At 44.5% G+C, this 18,891-nt stretch overlaps 1 pseudogene; it reads left to right on the top strand.

Moving 5' to 3' along the window:
* The first annotated feature begins 6,523 nt into the window (after positions 1-6,523).
* On the top strand, positions 6,524-15,448 carry LOC121848096 (annotated as a pseudogene).
* Positions 15,449-18,891: the final 3,443 nt, after the last annotated feature.

The raw sequence follows: 18,891 nt of genomic DNA, 5'->3' as shown, positions 1-18,891 counted from the left end.
GGCAGCCAATTGCACACAGCAGTGTTCCACAAACAGTCGTGGATTGACGAGGATCTTGAATAATAATAATAATAAAAATAATAATAATAATCCTTGCATTTGATATAGTGCTTTTCACGTCGGGAGGACGTCCCAAAGCGCTTCACAGAACACACTGTAAAGTGAATTGACTGTATATTTGTGGGCGAACGTAGCAGCCAATTGCGCACAGCAATGTCCCACAAACAGTTGTAGATTGAAAATGACCAATTTATTATTGTTTTTTTTGGAGGGATTATTATTAGGCATGTGGAGTAAGGAAACTTGCCCAAGGTTTCGCCCTGACCTGCCTGGAATTCAACTCAGGTCTCTCACCTGCAAAGCGAGTGCTCTAACCACTGAGCTACAGGACTCCACGAACTCTCCATTGAACTCAATCCTCTGGGGGATGGGGAGTCAGTGGAGTCGGGCAAGGGTGGGGAGTGATGGGGTCACGGAGGTTGGTGCGCGAGAGTACACGAGCTGCAGAAGTTTGGATGATCTGCAGCTTGTGAAGGGAGGAGTTGGGAAGTCCGATGAGGAGGGAGTTTCCGTAATCGACCCTTGATGTGACGAATGCGGTTTCGGCAGCCTGAGGGGTGCGGCAGTGGCGTAATCTGGCAATGTTGTGGAGGTGGTGGTAGGCAGTGCCGGTCATGATGTGGATGTGGGGGAGAAAGGACAGTTCAAGGTCAAACAAGAAAAGGAGAGTGAAGTCCAAAAACACGTCAAAGAGTTAAAACAGGCAGAAGAAAAAGAAAGTGAATCAACTGATCGGAAAATGGAGCTTTATGCCAAGAGAGAGAAACATGAAGCAGAGAAAGCTCATTTAAGAGAAGCAGAAAGGATAATAATCAGTAAATAAGAGAGTTGGGAATTATGGCAGACAACCAACAAGGTATGGTTAACTTAGTAGCTGCGGATAGGGTAAGCAATGTAAAACAGAAACAGTTGGTGGAAAAGCTGACAGAGGAAAACGTCCAACTGAGGAGGCAGCTGGAGGACGCGAGGAGAGCATTGCGTGAGGCTGTAAGAAGGAGTCAGGAACATGATGGAATAAACCATGAGCTGTGTCAGTGGCAAATCAGTCTACTGAAGCAACAGTTAGGAAGGAGTAAAGCAATAGCAGAAGCTGTCACCTATCGGACAGTAGGAAAGTCCAATATGCATAAAGATGATGATATGGACTGGGGGTGTTTGGATGAAAAGGGAGCCCAATATCACTATGATAGATTCCTGAGCGGTGCAAAGGGATTGGTAGAGGTGGTTTATCAAACTATACGTACTAATCCTCAGGAAGGGGTAACTGCTAGTTATGAGGCAAATCGCCCGCTTACTCACCCTGAGTGTGAGGCTCTAGCCCAGGAGCTGGGAATCATTGAAGGGAGGTGTCCCCTCGAGCTCAGTATGACTTGGAACATTTTTGTACAAAGCCATCCTGAGTTGAGTGATCAGGATACAGAAAGAGTGGTTTTGATGGCAACAGTATTAAACGTTAAGGGACAATTGGGAGCGTCGATATTTGGTGCAACTACGATAGCACAGGGAACGGTTGATGCCATTAAAGCGATACTCGGGGTAGTAAGTATTGATGTACATGCTCAAATTGGGAAGTGTGAGCAGGGGAAGACAGAAAATCCAGAGATTTTCGAACAGAAGTTACATAGTTTATCTGAGCTTTCTCAGGCCATTGCTCCTGTCACGACCGTATTCCGGAACATTGCCAATTACAAAAACCTTTTTCTAAGGAAATTACAACCCCGAGTTAAGACAGCTTTAGCAGTAGCGGTGAATGGAGACACTCCATGGGGGGAAATAATGGATAAATTCATGCGGACATGGAGACAGTCTCAGCTCGCGCAGGCTGATCCCGTACTGAACAAGGTAAAGAAAGAAGTCTGTGAGGTCGAGGGACCCTTCCCAAATCAGTGGAATATTAGGGGAAGAGGCCGACATTACAGAGGATGAGGAGGAAGGGGTAGTAATTGGAGTAATGCCTCTAGCGAATGCTATAAATGTGGGGGTAGAGGGCACTTTGCTTGTGATTGTCTGAGGGAGCTACAGCCGGGGTCTAACCAGGATGGCTTTGTACAAAAATGTTCCAAGTCGTACTGAGCTCGAGGGGACACCTCCCTTCCTCAATGATTCCCAGTTCCTGGGCTAGAGTCTCACACTCAGAGTGAGTAAGCGGGCAATTCTCCTCATAATTAGCAGTTACACCCGTCCCCCCATCCGAGGGTTAGTATGAGTAGTTTGATAAACCTCTACCAGTCCCTTTGCACCACTCAGGAGTCCGTAATCTCTATCATAGTGATATTGGGCTCCCTTTTCATCCAAACTCCCCCAGTCCATATATCAATCACTTTCTCTCTCTCAATTACTCTCTCTCCCCCCCTCTCTCACACTCCCTCCATACACACTTTTTCCCCCTCTCTCACACATTCTCCCATCTATAATCTCAACAACAACAAACACACAGTCAGGGGTGGAGTAAGTGGAGGTTAGGGGGTAGGAGGGTGACCAAAGACACTGTCGAAGAGGAGGGTCTTGCTCTGTATAGACATATATATATCTAGTGGGTTCAATAGGAAAGTGAACAGGACTTGGCAGGATTTAAGCAATTATACGATTTATACAGATCAGACTTCTACAGGTTTTACTGTACACCTGTTGCTCAGTGGTTAGAGCACTCGCTTTGCAAGCGAGAGACCTGGGTTCAATTCCAGGCAGGGCGAAACCTTGGGCAAGTTTCCTTACTCCACACAGAGCCTAATAATAATCCCTCCAAAACCAAAAATAATAATAAATTGGTCATTTTCAATCCATGATTGTTTGTGGGACACTGCTGTGCGCAATTGTCTGCCGCGTTCACCCACAAATATACAGTCAATTAATTTTACAGTATATTCTGTGAAGCTCTTTGGGACATCTAGAAGACGTGAAAAGCGTTATATCAAATGCAAGGATTATTAGTATTATTATTATTATCATCATTATGCATATCAGACTTTCCTACCGTCCCATAGGTGACAACTTCTGCTATTGCTCTACTCCTTCCTAACTGTTGCTTAAGCAGACTGATTTGCCGCTGACACAGCTCATGGTTTATTCCATCATGTTCCTGATTCCTTCTTACAGCCTCATGCAAAGCTCCCCTCCCGTCTTCCAACTGCCTCCTCAGTTGGACGTTTTCCTGTCAGCTTTTCCATCAACTGTTTCTGTTTTACATTGCTTACCCTTTCCGCAGCCGCTAAGTTAACCATACCTTGTTGGTTTTCTACCATAATTCCCAATTCCCTTATTTTATACTGATTATTCCTTTCTGCTTCTCTTAAATGAGCTTTCTCCACTTCATGTTTCGTTCTATCGGCATAAAGCTCCATTTTCCGATTAGTTGATTGACCTGTTTTTGGACTTCATTTTCCTTTTTTGGTTCTTTTTTTTCCAGCACAAAAAGAGGCCATTTGGCCCATCGAGTCTGTGCCGGCTCTTTGAAAAGAGCAATGTACTGTCAATCCCACTCCCCAGCCCTTTCCCCATAACCCTGCAAACCTGTCCTCCTCAAATACCTGTCCACCACATTTTTAAAAGTAATTATCAAATCGGCCTCGACCACCCTTTCAGGCAATGTGTTCCAGATTCGAACAACTCGTTGCATGAAGAAATTTCTTCTCACCTCCCTTCTGCTTCTTTTAGAGACTATTTTAAATCTGTGACCTCGAGTCACCGACACACCCAACAGTGGAAACAGTTTTTCCCTTTCTAACCTTTCAAATCCCCTCATGATTTTGAAGACATCTATTAGGTTTCCTCGTAACCTTCTCTGCTCTAATGAGAATAATCCCAGCCTCTCCAGCCTTTCCTCATAATCAAAGTCTCTCATTCCTGATCCCATTCTTGTAAATCTCCTCTGCATCCTTTCCAATAGCTTAACGTCCTTCCTATAGTGTGGTGCCCAGAACTGGGTGCAGTATTCTAACTGAGGCCTAACCAGTGTTTTATATAGGTTAATCATAACCTCCTGACTCTTGGACTCTATGCCCCTATTTATTAGTATCCCATATGCCCTTTTCACAGCTTTTTCTACCTGTTCTGCCATCTTCAAGGATTCATTTACCTGCACCCCTAGGTCTCTCTGTTCTTTTACCCCCCTTAAGATTGTATTACCAGCCTATATTGCCTCCCCTCATTCTTTCTAACAAAATGCATTACTTCGCATTTCTCCACATTAAAACTCATCTGCCATGTGTCTGCCCATTTTACCATTCTGTCTATGTCTTCCTGCAGTTGGCTCCTATCCTTCTCACTGTTTACTACCCTACCTAACGTTGTGTTGTCCGCAAACTTGGAAATGGTACTTGGTATACCCAAGTCCAGATCATTTATGTATATTAAGAAGAGCAGTGGTCCACTACCGATCCCTGGGGGATGCCACTGTTCACTTCGCTCCAGTCAGAAAAGCAGCTGTTCACCACAACTCTCTGTTTTCTGTCTTCCAGACAGTTCTGGATCCATGCTGCCACTCTCCCTTTTATACCATGGGCTTCTATCTTTCTTACAAGTCTTTCATGTGGCACTTTGTCTAATGCCTTTTGAATGTCCAAATAAACTACATCAACTGCACTACCTTTATCCACCCTCTCTGTTACCTCATCGAAAAATTCTATTGGATTTGTTAGACAAGATTTGCCTTTAACAAATCCATATTGGCTGTCGCTAATTAACCCATATTCTTCTAAGTGAAGATTTATTCTGTCCCGGATTATAGTCTCCAGGAGTTTCCCCACTACTGATGTTAGGCTGACTGGCCTGTAGTTCCCAGGTTTGTCCTTCTGTCCCTTTTTGTACAGGGGAGTAACATTGGACACTCTCCAGTCCTCTGGTACCACTCCTGTGTCCAACGAAGATTGAAAAATTGTAGCCAAAGCCTCCGCTATTTGTACCCTTGCTTCTCATAGTACCCTTGGCTGCAGCCCGTCCAAACCGGGCGACTTATCTACCTTCAGCGCAGTCAACCTTTTCAGTAGTTCCTCTCTGTTTATACTTATCCTATCCATTTCTACCCTCTCCTCCAATACAACGGCATTTGGTGCATCCACTTCTTTTGTGAAGACAGATGCAAAGTACTCATTCAGTATATTAGCCATGCCCTCTGCCTCCATAATAAGATTTCAGCCTTGGTCCTTAATTGGCCCCACCCTACCTTTGACTAACCTCTTTTTCTTGATATGTTTGTAAAATATTTTAGAATTCCCTTTAATGTTACCTGCTAACCTTTTTTCGTATAATCTTTTTGCCCCTCTTATTTTCTTTTTTAGTTCTCTTCTGCACTTCCTATATTCTATTTGGTTGTCTTCTGTATCTTGGGTTTGACATTTGTCACAAGCCTCCTTTTTCTGCTTCATTCTAGATACAATTGCTTTCGTCATCCAGGGAGGTTTGGATGCCCTACTTTTCCCTTTTGTGGGAATGTATTTATTCTGTCCCCGAGCTATCTCATCCTTGAAGACTTCCCGCTGCTCTTTAGTTGTTTTACTTGCCAATCTTTCTTTCCAGTCCACCTTGGCTAGGTCCCTTTTTAACTCACTGAAATGTGCCCTCTTCCAGTTGAGTATCTTCACCTTAGATGGTTCCTTGTCCCTTTCCATATGCACTCTGAATCTAATGATGTTGTGATCACTATAGCCCAGATGTTCTCCCACTGAAACCTGCTCCACTTGCCCTACTTCATTCCCCAGAACGAGATCCAGCTCCACTTCCTTCTTCGTTGGGCTGGAAACAAACTAATGAAGAAAGTTGTCCTGTGTGCATTTTAGGAATTTTTCCCCCTCCTTGCCCTTTGCGCTGTTGTTTTGCCAGTCTATGTTGGGATAATTAAAGTCCCTCATTATCACGACTCTATTGGCCTTGCATCTGTCTGAGATCTGCTTGCAGATCTGCTCATCTATTTCCTCCCCACTATTTGGTGGTCTAAGGTATACCCCTACCAGCATAACAGCTCCTTTTTTGTTCCTTAACTCTAACCAGATAGATTCTGTTTTGGGGCCCTCCAGCACCTCAACCCTTTCCATGGCTGTAACCTTATCCTTGATAACATAGCCACACACCCTCCTTTTTTTCCTTCCTTATCCCTCCTGAATACATGATAGCCAGTTAAAAACTTTTTAACCCTAACCCTAATCTTCAAAAAGTAGGACTTCCAAAGTAATAATATCAGGATTACTGCCTGAGCCATGTGCAAATTGGTACAGGCACAAATAAATTATAGAATTAAATTCGTGGCTGAAAGAGTGGTGCGGGGGGAAGGTGTTTCATTTTATGGGCCACTGGCACCAGTATTGGGGGAAAAGGAAGCTTTTCCATAGAAATGGGCTCCACCTAAACTGGGCTGGGACCAATGTCTTGGCAAAACGAATAAATAGGGAAGTAAGCAGAGCTTTAAACTACTGGCAGGAGAGAGGGAAGGCTACAACTGCAGTTAGAAGTAAACTAGCAGAAGTAAACGATGAAGGTGGTAGAGCAGATTAACGAGGGAGATAAACAGAGTGTGTCAAAGAGGGACAAGAAGCTCAGCAAAGAAAATAGGGCATTAGCGAGTAGGGGAAATAGCAAGAAGTCGAAATTAAAAGCGCTTTATCTGAATGCACGAAGCATTCGTAATAAGATAGATTAATTAATGGCACAAATAGAAACAAATGGGTATGATCTAGTAGCCATTATTGAGATGTGGTTACAAGGGGATCCATAATGGGAGCTAAATATTCCGGGGTATTCAGCATATAGGAAAGATAGGCAATGTATAAAATGAGGTGGGGGGGTTAGCCCTGCTAATAAAGGTTGAGATAAAAACAATAGAGAGGAAGGATTTTAAATCAGAAAATCAGGATGTAGAGTCAGTATGGGTGGAATTATGAAATAACAAGGGGCAGAAAACACTAATGGGAGTAGTTTATAGACCCCTGAACAGCAGTCACAGTATTGCGCAGTATTAACCACGAAATTAGAGAAGCATATAGCAAAGGAAATACACTAATAGTGGGTGATTTTTATCTTCATATAGATTGGGAAAACCAAATTGACAAAGGTAAGTTAGAGAAGCAGTTTATAGAATGCATTAAAGATAGTTTTCTAGATCAGTATGCTGAGGAACCAACCAGGGAACAGGCTATCCTAGATCTTGTTTTATGTAATGAAATAGGGCTAATCAACAATCAGGAAGTTAAGGCTCCTCTAAGGCAGAGTGACCATAACATGATGGAATTTAGCATTATGTAATGCAGTTAAGTCCGAAGGCAAGGGTCTTAAATTTAAATAGAGCTAACTTTGCAGGTATGAGAGAGGATTTAGCAAAAATAGATTGGGGAATTAGATTAAAGGATATGACAGTAGACTAGCAATGGCAAACCTTTAAAGATATAACAACAAGATTACATTTGTATAGCGCCTTTCACGTCGGGAGGACGTCCCAAGGCGCTGGACAGAGTATAGCATTTCAGACCCAAGTTTGGGAAGGGAGGGGAGGGGAAGGGGATGGCCGATGGCATGGTCGAAGCGGAGGGTCTTGAGGCAGGACTGAAGGAGGCTAAGGAGGAGGAGAGGCGGAGTGACTGGGGGATGGAATTCTAGAGGTTGGGGGCAGAGTGGCTGAAGGCTCTCCTACCAATGGTGGGGTGGGTGGGTCGGGGGATGTGGAGCAGGCTGGAGCCGGCTGAACGGAGAGAACGGGCAGGTTGGTAGGGGGTTAGGAGGTCACAGAGGTAGGGTGGGGCGAGGCCACGTTGGGCTTTGTATGTGAGGACCAGGATCTTGAACTAGATCCTCTGAAGGATAGGGAGCCTGTGGAGTCGAGCGAGAGGTGGGGAGATGGGGTCACGGAGTTTGGTGCGGGAGAGGACATGGGCTGCAGAGTTCTGGGTTATATGCAGCCTGTGGAGTGAGGAGTTGGGAAGGCCGATAAGCAGGGTGTTTGCATAGCCGAGCCTGGAGATGACGAAGGCATGAACAAGAGTTTCAGCGGCTTGAAGGGTGAGGTAGTGGCGGAGTCAGGCGATGTTACGGAGGTGAGGGAAGGCAGAGCAGGTCATGGCTTGAATGTGGGGGAGAAAAGACAGTTGAGGGTCGAACAAGACACCAGCGATCACATAGTTCCTTGAGGAATAAAAATACCACGGGAAAAATGATTCAACCATGGATAACTAGAGCAGTTGGGGAAAGTATAAAGTTAATAGAAGAGATCTATAATACTGCCAAAAAGAGCAGTAAACCTGAGGATTGGGAGGATTTCAGAGATCAACTAAGAAATTGATTAGGTGGGAGAAAATGGACTATGAGGGCAAATTAGCTGGGAACATAAAGAAAGACTGCAATAGTTTTTACAAATACATTAAGAGGAAGAGACTAGCAAAAGTGAAGGTGGGTCCATTACAGGCAGAGACAGGATGAATTATAATGGAGGATAAAGATATGGCAGAGTCATTAAACAAATACTTTGCTTCTGTCTTCACGTTAGAAGACACGGAAAACTTATCAAAAATAGAGGGGAACCTCTAATGTTAATGAGCAACTTAGGGAAATTAACATCAGTAAAGAATTATTACAAGGGAAACTGTTGGGATTGAAAAATGACAAATCCCCTGGACCTGATGGCCTGCATCCTAGGGTTTTAAAAGAGGTGACTGCTGAGATAGTGGATGCCTTGTTTATGATCTTCCAAAATTCTCTGGATTCTGGAACAGTTCCCATTGATTGGAAGATTGGAAACATAACACCACTATTTAAGAAGGGTGGGAGAGAGAAGATGGGGAACTATAGACTAGTCGGACCACTTCCTCATCTTCTTCTCCTTTCACATCTCTTTCTCCTCCGCCAAGTCCTCAACCATACTCTACCGCTTGTGGAAAAGGACATCCTGACACCCTCACAAAGCCCCTCACATCCTCAAATATCTTATCCCTCTGGCCTTCCACCTGCAGAGATCCTAAAGCTGTCGTCCAGCTGTTCCATGATCACCTCTCCTCCACCTTCAACTCCCTTGTCCCCCTGAAATCCAGGACCATCTCCAAACCCTCCTGATACCCCTGGTATAACAATCATCTCCGCTCCCTAAAAACCCAAACTCGGCTGCTTGAGAGCAGATAGCAGAAAACTGGCCTGATAGTTCATCACCAACTGTGGCTCGAGCATCTCCATAGCTACCGCCGTTCTTTGACGCATGCGAAAATGGCCTTTCCCCTGGTAGGAGAATCTAGAACTAGGGGTCACAGTCTTAAGGTTAAGGGACAGCCCTTTCAAACACAGTTGAGGAAACACTTCTTCACTCAGAGGGTAGTGAATTTATGGAATTCTCTACCCCAGAAAGCTGTGGATGCCAGTCCTTGAACATATTCAACACTGAGATCGATAGGTTTCTAAAGTATAGAGGGATTAAGGTATATGGGGATAAGGTGGGCAGATAGAGTTAGGTTAGAAGATCAGCCATGATTTTATTGAATGGCGGGGCAGGCTTGAGAGGCCGAATGCCTACTCCTGCTCCTAATTCCTATGTTCCTATGTAATAATCCCTTAAAAAATAAATCCAAAAACTGTTTGTGGAACACTGCTGTGCCGTAGTTTGCCTACAATATATACAGTCAATTCACTTTACAGTATATTCTGTGAAGCGCTTTGAGACTCAAAGACATGATAAGGCGCTATATCAAATGCAAGGATTATTAGGTTCAGGCAGTAATTGAGAGTAAATGAGTCTGTGTGAGGGGGCGAGACAGAAGGGAAAGCGAGAGTGATTGAGAGAGGAGAGAGTGAGAAAGAGAGAGTGGGGGGTGGGGGAGGAGAGGGGGAGAGAGAGAGAGAGATTAACAGAAAGAGGGAGAGAGAGAGAGAGAGAGGGTGGGGGAGTGAGGGCAGCATTTTGTGGTTCACTATCAGGACAGAAGATCAGAGCTTCCTTTGAATGCTGCGGTCGGAGCCGAGGGCAGACACCAAGTGACGAGCTGTGAAGCTTCCAGACAGAGAGCTGTCTCTCTCCTTGGTGAGAAAGTCCTCTATCACCTTCATCCCCCCTCGAACCTTACTTCTGAGATCTCACGACCTGGCCATTCCCCTTGCTTCATGTCCCCCCACCCTATTTGACCCACCATCGCTATTTAGTCCCAGCTCTCTGGAGCTTCATTCCTGAAGTCCCTCGAAATCTCTCTCTCCCTCCTCTCTTTCAAGGCGTATCAAGGACCAAACTCTTTGACTGCACTTTTGGTCATCCCTCACCACCCCGTCTCCCTCGGCTCCTACCTCCAGCTCGGGTTACCAGCCAGCAGTGTGGAGTGCTTTGGAAGTCCTTCCGACATGAAAAAAGTGCTGTAAATGTTATATTATGCTCTGGAAGGGAAATATAAAAATATTGATTTTGCAGCCAATAGTCGTTTGTCAAATAGGGCATTTTGCCCTCAGCAGCCAAATGGTTGGACAATCCTGACCTAAACAAACATCACAACCAATAATGATTCTATAAAAATAATTGAGGGGAATTGAGGGCTTTAAGTTTTGGTGCAGTGAGGCTTTAACAACCCTCAAAAAAAATTAATTGTTCAATGCCTCTGGGTGAAGTTCAACTGCTTGAAATATCTTCTCACTTTATCATTGGGAGCACTTGTGATCACACATTCCTAAGCCCTAGACTTGTTCTGTAATTCATTGTGGTAGTTAAAACAGATTAGGCTTTATAAGTTAGAGTGGCTGATGTTAGCTGAGGGACAGAAAGTAGAGGGTAGTGATGGAATGGTTGTTTTTCAGACTGGAAGGAAGTATAAAGTTGGTATTAGGTTCATTGCTCTTTTTGATATATATAAATGACTTGGACTTGAGTATAAAGAGCAACATTTTAAAGTTTGCAGATGACACAAAACTTGGGAACATAGTGTTGGGAGAAGATGGTATCCATATAAAATGTATGAAAATGGTATCAATATAAAATGTATATTAGGATTATGGTAAAACAGATTTTTCTCTTCTTTGTTAATCCAGATGTTTAATTGTTGATTGTGGAGAATCAGCAGCATGTTAAAGGAAGTACCAATATAATACTCTCAGATGGTGCATGTTGGAGGTTGTCAGCAATGAATCAGGATAATAGTCAGACAGAATCTCAAAAGAAGCAATTAGAAGAAATAGAGGAACACTAGCTGGATAACAGACAGATGTGTGCTCAAAATATGCATACATTGGCTAAAGGAGGGAAAACGGAAGAAAACTAGGTAACCTTGGTCCAGGATACATGTCATAGTCAGGAGGTTTTTCATCATAACTAGAACAATTAGTATGAGTTAATGAGTAAGAAAGGAAGAAGCAAGCTGGAAGAGTAGAGATTAGGAGACAGATGTATCCTTGATACATCAAGGTTGAAGCCTACCTTATGGGCCTCCTGCACAAACAGGACTTAAGGGAGGTAACTGAAAGAAGGACATGTTTTAGAAAAATATCAGTTATCTTGTCCGGTCAGACCAAACGTCAAGAGATGTGCAGAAATTGGGAAAAAACACCCAAAAGCCTGGATAAAAAGGGCATGTTAGAGGGAGATAGTCAGTCCAGTAGCATAGATCAGAGGAACACCATAAGTTTGCGAGTATATCACTAAGCTACTCGGGCACAAGAGAAGGACGACGAAGAACTGCTGCTCCTTACTCCATTAAACTGGTAGTATGAGTATTTCTTAACTGCATGTATCCAATGTGTTTTTAATATAATATAGTCAAGTATAATCATTATACTTTGATATAATCATTGTATTCTAGTATTGCTTATTGGATCATTTTACTTTTCTTTGTATTGTATGATTAATATTGTGGAGTCCTGTAGCTCAATGGTTAGAGCACTCGCTTTGCAAGTGAGAGACCTGAGTTCAATTCCAGGCAGGGCGAAACCTTGGGCAAGTTTCCTTACTCCAATAATAATCTATTAATATCCCTCCAAAAAACAAAAAAACAATAATAAATTGGTCATTTTCAATCCATGACTGTTTGTGGGACATTGCTGTGTGCAATTGGCTGCCACGTTCTCCCACAACTATACAGTCAATTCACTTTACAATATATTCTGTGAAGCGCTTTGGGATGTCTAGAAGAGTGAAAAGCGCTATATCAAATGCAAGGATTATTATTATTATTATTAATATTACCTGTTGTCTATTAAAATAAAGCATTCAAAGGTGTGTCACGCCATATTTGGTATTTGTCGAGTCTTTTGATTGAACCCGGGATTCATTTTTCCCAGCAATAGTAAACAGTGGGGAGGATGGTAGCAGACTGCAGGCTGACATAGACAGGTGAAATGTGCAGCACATGGCAGATGAAATTTAATGCAGAGAAGTGTGAGGTGATGCATTTTGGTAGGAAGAATGAGGAGATGCAATATATAATAAATGGAACACTTTTAAAGGAGATACAGGAGCAGAGAGACCTGGGGGTTCACATATACAGATCCTTGAAAGTTGCAGGACAGGTTGATAGAGCTGTTAAAAAGCATAAGGAATCCTTGGCTTTATAAATAGAAGCATTGAGAACAAAAGCAAAGAAGTTCTGCTATGAGTCAATGTTCAGGTCTCAGATGGAGTACTGTGTCCAATTCTGGCACCACACTTTAGGAAGCATATCAAGGTCTTGGAGAGGGTGCAGAGGAGATTTACCATAATGATACCAGGGATGAGGGACTTTAGTTATGTGGAGTGTCATGCTCCCTCCCTCCCCACCTTCAAATCCCACCTAAAGTCCTTCATTTTTGACCGTGCTTATGGTCACCTGAACCCCTCCCTCTCCCCCGGCTCGTTGTCAGAGTCTTCCACTGTGAAGCGCTCCGGGCTGTGACCCCGCGTGAACAACAACCACAACAACAAAATTACATTTATAGAACGCCTTTCACGTCGGGAGGACGTCCCAAAGCGCTGAACAGTCAGGTGTTGGGGCCCAAGCATGGGGGAGGGGTGGTGTAGGGGTGAGGGAAGGCAGAGAGGTGGGAGAGTAACAAAGGCACGGTCGAAGAGGAGGGTCTTGAGACCGGCTTTGAAGGAGGCAAGGGAGGAAGCGAGGCGAAGGCACTGGGGGATGGAGTTCCAGAGAGAGGCTGAAAGCCCGGCCACCGATGGTAGGGTGGGTTGGGTGGGAGACATGGAGCAGGCTGGAGCCCGCTGAACAGAGGGAGCGGGCAGGTTGGTAGGGAGTCAGCAGGTCAGAGAGGTAGGAGGGGGCAAATCCATGGATGGCCTTGAAAGTGAGGACGAGGTGTGAAAGTGAGGCATGAAGGGTGCTATATAAATGCAAGTTGTTGTTGAGACTAGAGAAGCTGTGATTGTTCTCCTTAGAGCAGAGAAGGTTAAGGGGAGATTTAATAGAAGCTCCAGCCTGCTTCACATTCCCCGCCTTGCTTCCCTTACCATTGGCGGGCAGGCCTTCTGCCACTCTGCCCCCACCCTCTGGAACTCCATCTTGCAGTCACTCCGCCTGGCTCCCTCCCTTGCCTCCTTCAAGACCCATCTCAAGACCCTCCTCTTTGACCTTGCTTTCGATCACCCTGCTTCCCCCTCTGCTCTCCACCCTCCCCGATCCCGACCCCCAGCTCGGGTCCAAATCTCTGACTGTCCAGCGCCTTGGGAAGTCCTCTTGATGTGAAAGGCGCTACACAAATGTAATTTTGTTGTTGTTATGTTCAAAATATGAGGGGTTTTGATAGAGTAGATAGAGAGAAACTGTTTCCACAGGCAGGTGGGTCGGTAACCATATAGATTCAAGATAATTAGCAAAGGAATCTGAGGGGAGATTAGGAGAATTTTTTTTAAACAGAGAGTTGGACTATACTGCCTGAAAGGGTAGTGGAAACAGATTCAATAACAACTTTCAAAAGAGAATTGGATAGAAGTCACCTTGGATTTTTGATATAGTGCCTTATCACATCTTCGAGACACCTCAAAGTGCTTCACAGGATATATCGTAAAGTGGAGTGACTTTGTGTTTTGTGGGGGAAATGTATAGGTACCTGTAAAGGAAAAAATTGCAAGGATATGGGGAGAGAGCGGGGCAGTGAGACTGATTGGGTAGCTCTTCCAAAGAGCCTGCACAGGTATGATGGCACAGGCATGATGGGTCGAATGGCCTCCTTCTATGCTGCTTATTTTAGTTTTTTAACAAAAAATGTCTTGTTAGTTATACGGAGGGAAGGGACAGGAGGAGAGGATGGGGCAATTGTACCGAAGCATCTCAGATGCTGTTGCAATATGGATCTAAGCTAGACACATCCCACGCCGAGCTCTCAGCAAATCAGTCGCTAAATCAGCGGCCAAGCAGCCTTGATAAGCAGCAAAGGCAAATCTTTGCTCCCGAGCGTTCAAAGGGAGGAGGAGGATAAGTGCCAGCGACTGAGTTACAAAGATCCTGGGGCAGTGGGCAGTGGAGACGAGGTGTTTGTGTGTGGTTGTGTGTGGTTGCTAGACTCTGGACTCTGTCCATGTTGTCACCAAGGCTCTGCATCGTTTTCTTGTTCTTTTCGAGTCGCTGACAAACCATGGAGGGAGAGAGAGAGAGAGAGAGCAGAAGAAAAGACAAGGAAGTTGGAGAGAAAGAAGCCTTCCATCCTTTCCTCCCTTTTTCTCACCCACTCTCTCTATCTCTCTCTCTCTTCCACTCCCACCCTCCACTCTCCCTCTCTCCCCAATGAGTCACTTTAACCCTATCTGCCTGCTGGACCATTACATACAAGAGGTTAACCTGAGCCACTTGGCTGCCCGAGCGCTCGCGGTTGCAGCCGCTATGGGAGAACCTGAGACTCCACCATGAGGACAACCTGCGCTCACCTCTCTTCCCGGTCATCAACAGTGCCCCCGCTTACCTGCTGCTCTGTGCCGCCTTCATGCTGTTCGACCTGTCGGCCCTCAGGCTCCCCTTCATCAACAGGTACAAGATCCAGCCCCCTCCACCCCACCCCCCGTGCCCCGGGAGGTGCCCACCCTGGGGGAGCTGCTGGTCGGGGTGCTGAGCTGCACCATCCTCTTCGACTTGCAGTACTACGTGTGGCATTGGCCGCACCACTGGATCCTCTGGGCTCTCCACCACGAGATCTGGACCACACAGCACCTGTCCAACTGGGAGCTCATCACCGGGGGCTTCTGGTGCGCCCTAGACCTGCTGCTGCTGCTGCTGCTGCGCCGCCACTGCCTGACCGACCGCCTGGGAGTTCATGCTCTTCAGTGTCTTCATCTCGGTGGACAGTCATTGCGGCTACGATTTCTCCTGGTCCCTCCACAACCTGGTGCCGCTGGGACTGTTTGGTGGTGGTGAGGGGGGGGGGGTCGGTTAAGCACAACCCCTACCATCAGAAACCCACCACTAATTTCGCCCCCTTCTTCACGCACCCACAGCGTGTCCAAGCACTCGCAAGCCGTGCTGGAGGGTAAAGCTGAAATAACAGCTGAATGAATGCATCTGAGGAGTTAAGGTTATTAATAACCACACGTATTAAAAGCAAAAAGAGGTACTCATAACACAAAGGGTATGAATAACCCAAAGAATTAATAACAAAAGGAGTATTAATAGCAAAAAAGGTATTAATAATGAAACGAGTGTTCATAGCACAAAAGCTATTAATAATACAAAGTATTAATAGCAAAAAGGGTAAAAATAGTTAAAAGAATTCATAAAAAGAGTGTTAATAACAAAAAGGGTATGAATAGCAAAACTTGTTAATGACAAGAAGAGTATTAATAGCAAGAAGGGTCAAAATAACACTAATTAATAACAACAAAAATGGTATTGACAACAAAAGTATTATTTAGAAAGAGTATCAATAGCAAAAATAGTTGGTAAAAAGTATTAATGATAAAAAGAGTATTAATAGTTAAAACGGGATTCATATAAAGATTAAGAAGAAAAAAAGGACTTTTTCCTTTAGGCTTTAGATTTTTTTTAGTGCCATTGTTTTAATATTTTTTTCTTAGATGCTTGAAACTCTTAAAATCAATTCATATCAAGTTTCTTGAAATGGTTGTGGGAAAATAAAAATTCTCGATACTTTCAAAGTAATTACGATTTTTACCAAAGTTTTGAATGCTCTAATTGTTGTTCTAAAAATATTAAGTGTTCCAAGGAGGTTGAAGTGAATGGACACTGTCAAGGTTTAGAGGGGGAGAGGGAAGCACACCAGCTAAAATCCATTGTCACCATCAGTTATCCTAAGAGCATTTGCATATTGCAGTGATCCACCACATTGTATGTGCGTCCCATCATTGCATTGGTTCAAAGAGTTTGGACAAACACTCTGTTGAAGATGTTAATAAAACTTACACGTGTCATATTGAGTTCAATGGCACAAACAATGCCTCCATTGAAGAAAAGCAGCTCAGATCCAGTCACCTAAAGCTCCTTGCAGCTAAATGTAAAATTAATTCAGGCCTGTTAATTAAAGGGAGATTTCTGTCCAGTTGAAATTGACAACGCTTTTTTCCTTTGTTAAGGTACAAGACAGTAAATGCAACTTGAAAATGTCAGATGGGTGACATGTGTCTGTCCTAGATTCTTTGAAATTAGCTCTTTCACTGTCAATAATAAATGTATTGACCTTGGCTGGGTGAGATTATAATGAGATTATTGGATCAGATTCTAAATTCATTGCCAATATCTGAAAATTCACAGATCAGATAAATTGTCAGTAAATTATTCAAAAGTTAGAGAATTCCCCTCTTCTCTACCCGAAAATAATGACCCTATTCACACTTAAGCCAATTAAGGTTATTTGTCTCACAGGCGTCAGACTGTATCATTTAAAATTTTGAATTGAATAGATTAAGTACATACAATATTATCAACAACTACCAAGAAAGATCAAAAATAAATATGCCTTATATGCCTATCACACAACGATGGAGTGAATGACCAATTTTATTTGGGGGATTGTTGGGCGTGACATAAGGAGAAATTGCCTTGCCTTTTTCAATAATGCATTGAGATCTTTAACATCCATGTGAACAGACAAACTACACCTTTGTTTAACGTCTCAGACTGGCACTTTTGACAATGCAGCATGCTCCTAGGACTGCATTGGATTGTCAGCCTAGACTATTTGAGTTCAGAGATCTAATGTGGAGCTTGAAATCACAATCTTCTTCTATGTGTTGGCAACTCACGACAGCCCAGTATTTCAACAAAACCTTCTTCTTGCTATCACTCAACCTCCGCTGAGTGCCTAACTCCTCGATTTCTCCTACTAAAGGCTTATACCCTGTAACGCCACTTGGCTGCGGAACATTCTCATCGTTCGCCCCCAACTTCAACTTCTGAACCATTCTAATGAGCTTCCTTTCAAAGTTCACAGCCCAGTCACAACCAGCATTATTTCCTGGGGCCATAGTGCCAATTGAAATCAACATTCAATTACTATCGGTCGCGGTCCCTCTCCTTACCCAGAGGTAATAGGGGATTTCCTTCCCTCGGTTTGGACTGACTTAACACCTATAGGGGAATAACTAAAAACTTAACATAAACGTTCGTCAAGGCTTGATTGTACTTACTCCGTCCCACTTTCCCGAACGATCCTGCCGACTACGCCAAATTATTAAAAAAAACAAAAACCCTTTCGAGTTCCAATCAAACACAGCCACTGTTTGCAACCAGAGTGGTGTTTATTAAACTCCAGGATCCGTCCAAGTTCCCGATGGGCGTGGGCAAGTAAGCACAATCAATCAATTCACTAACAGAATAATACTACTGGGTAATCCCTCCTCGTGGTCGTCGACTTCTGACTTCTAGCTCTCAGTCTTCCATCCACGATAGGTACTGTCCTGGGCGCCGATCTTGGTCTGGCACGGTGTCTTAAGCTTGTGTCCATCCAATCATGGTGCGGACATTAGGTCACCTGGCCAAAATCATGCTGGGTTCACGTGAACACCTCATAGGGTGTACGTGCCTCAGCACACATACACATTATCCTTAAGACGCCTGTTATCTGATGCTCGTTATTTTGTTACGTGGGATCATTAGTACATTCCTTTTAAGTGACTGATTATTTCTTATCAGTATCCCAGGATGGTACCAAGGTCCTCTTGTTTAAGCAACTTGCTCATTAGTTGCTATTCTTGAGGGTTGCCTTCTGTCGCTTGGCAGGCCTTGTCAGAATCTAGCGACTTATTGCTCAGTCGAGATCCTATGATGACTGGTTCCTTGGACCGTTACCACTATGGGCTTGTTGTCATTTACTGATAAGAGGTGACCCCTGCCCCTGTCCGTTATTCTTTCAAAAACAGAGAAAACAACAACAACAAGATTCCATTTATAATGCGCCTTTCACGTCGGGAGGACGTCCCAAGGCGCTGTACAGTTGGGTCAGGACCTGAGCAGGGGGGAAATGGTCAGGGTGAGGGGAGGGAAGGGAGGGAGCGAGGAGGGGGTAGAGAGTTGAGAGGGGAGCTGAAGGCACAGTCAAAGAGAAAGGTGTTGAGACTGGCCTTGAAGGAGGAAAGGGAGGAGGCGGCGAAGGCACTGGGGGATGGAGTTCCAGAGCCTGGGGGCTGAGAGGCTGAAGGCCCGGCCACCGATGGTAAGGTGGTTGGGGCGGGGGATGTGGAGCTGGGTGTTGGGTGTCATCCGCATACATGTGGAAGTTAACCCCATGTCTGCGGATGATGTCACCAAGGGGGAGCATATAGAGGGTGAAGAGGAGGGGACCGAGGACAGAGCCCTGAGGGACACCGCACGAGATGAGAGCGGGGGCTGGAGGAGAAGCCATTCGTGGAAACAAAGTGAAGACGGTGGGAGAAGTACGACCTAAACCACTCAAGGACAGGGCCTTGAAGGTTGAGGTGGGAGGACAAGCGGTGGAGGAGGATAACATGGTCGACCGTATTGA

This window comes from Callorhinchus milii, unplaced genomic scaffold (assembly GCF_018977255.1).
Source record: "Callorhinchus milii isolate IMCB2004 unplaced genomic scaffold, IMCB_Cmil_1.0 Scaffold1, whole genome shotgun sequence".
NCBI lineage: Eukaryota > Metazoa > Chordata > Chondrichthyes > Chimaeriformes > Callorhinchidae > Callorhinchus > Callorhinchus milii.
The sequence above is the reverse complement of the archived record's forward strand: the minus strand, read 5'-3'. Positions and strand labels throughout refer to the sequence as shown.